The sequence below is a fragment of the Halyomorpha halys genome, unplaced genomic scaffold, assembly GCF_000696795.3.
Source record: "Halyomorpha halys isolate HHAL.00 unplaced genomic scaffold, Hhal_1.1 Scaffold34.1, whole genome shotgun sequence".
In the NCBI taxonomy this organism is placed as follows: Eukaryota; Metazoa; Arthropoda; class Insecta; order Hemiptera; family Pentatomidae; genus Halyomorpha; species Halyomorpha halys.
The window spans coordinates 468,472-469,690 of NW_027105031.1; the positions used below are offsets into that span (position 1 = coordinate 468,472).

Below are 1,219 nucleotides of genomic sequence, written 5' to 3' on the forward strand. Positions count from 1 at the left end.
TGGTTAGCTGAGTATTGCTAGTGGCAGATTTTACTCAACTGTCAGCTCTTTCATTAACCCATTTTAGTGAATTTATTATATTCTTATACATAATTTAAATTATATTATGTCAAATTTATAGAGTCTATTAATATTTTGCTCTCAGTGTAAATATAATTAGATAAGGTAGTTTGGTCTCTCTGTCAGAGGATGTAATGTGTGTAGCCTTAATTTTGTTTTTTTAATTAATGTAATATACAACTGTTCAAAATAATAAATACAATAAGTAAATATGTGGAATGTTTCATTTACACTTGAAAATCTTGGGAAGGAATCACCCATTGGTGGTACTTGAAGCGTTAATTTAAATTAGAAGTTCCCGTGGTCATCTTCTTTTCAGATGCCTCAGAAGATTATCAGGGATTTTTTTTTTATTTTCAAAACCTCTTTATTCATAAATATATATACAATACGGATTTATATGTACAATAATATAATATAAATACATTTTTTACAATTTTTCTTGTTTTACCTTACGACATTATAAGATTACCAAAAACATAGTCCGCTGAAGGCGGTTTTACATTAAATTTTTATTTTTTATTCACTAATTTTACATTAGTGAAATTTGGTTTATCTATTATCAGGGATTGTTAAGGACGAGAGATTGAGAACTAATGGGTTAGGATGGGTAAGGAGTTTGGATTGAAAAGACGCATATCTGTTTTGGACCAACTCTGCAACGAATGGGATGTTAAGATCTTTGTGGATGATTTTATTTATAACGTAATAAGGAGCATCAAGGATTTTACTTAAGATTTTGGATTCTAAGGGTTGGATGGGGAAGGAATTTGATGGTTTGGTAGAGCCCCAGAGCTCAATTCCATATATCCAAATTGGTCTGATTATTATAGTGTATAATAATTTTTTGTAGTGAATGGAAAGTTTAGAGCGTTTGTCAAGTAGGTGTTGTAGCAATCGAAATCTACGAGCAGTTTCTTGTTAAGGTTACCTGTTATATTGAATTTTACATATGAGCTATCCATTCAGGAGCTATTTTGAGTCCGAAGGTGAGGGGCCTCCTCGTGTTGTATCGCATATAAGATAAAAAATAAAAATAAAAATAAAGATAAATAAAAATAAAGATAAATAAAAATAAAAATAATAAAGACAATAGATAATGGTGAAATGATAAGAGAAACAGTCTGAAATCAAAAGAAGTGTGAGGGAGGGGGTTGGG

General features: G+C 30.2%; 1 protein-coding gene and 1 long non-coding RNA gene across 5 annotated transcripts in view; one reads left to right on the forward strand and one right to left on the reverse strand.

Moving 5' to 3' along the window:
- mol (dual oxidase maturation factor 1 mol) overlaps positions 1 to 1,219 on the reverse strand; it is a 341,356-nt gene that overhangs the window by 115,198 nt on the left and 224,939 nt on the right. The gene's annotated exons all lie outside the window — the stretch shown is intronic.
- The window catches only part of LOC106686287 (uncharacterized), a 13,569-nt gene that overhangs the window by 693 nt on the left and 11,657 nt on the right, over positions 1 to 1,219 (forward strand). The window lies entirely within an intron of this gene.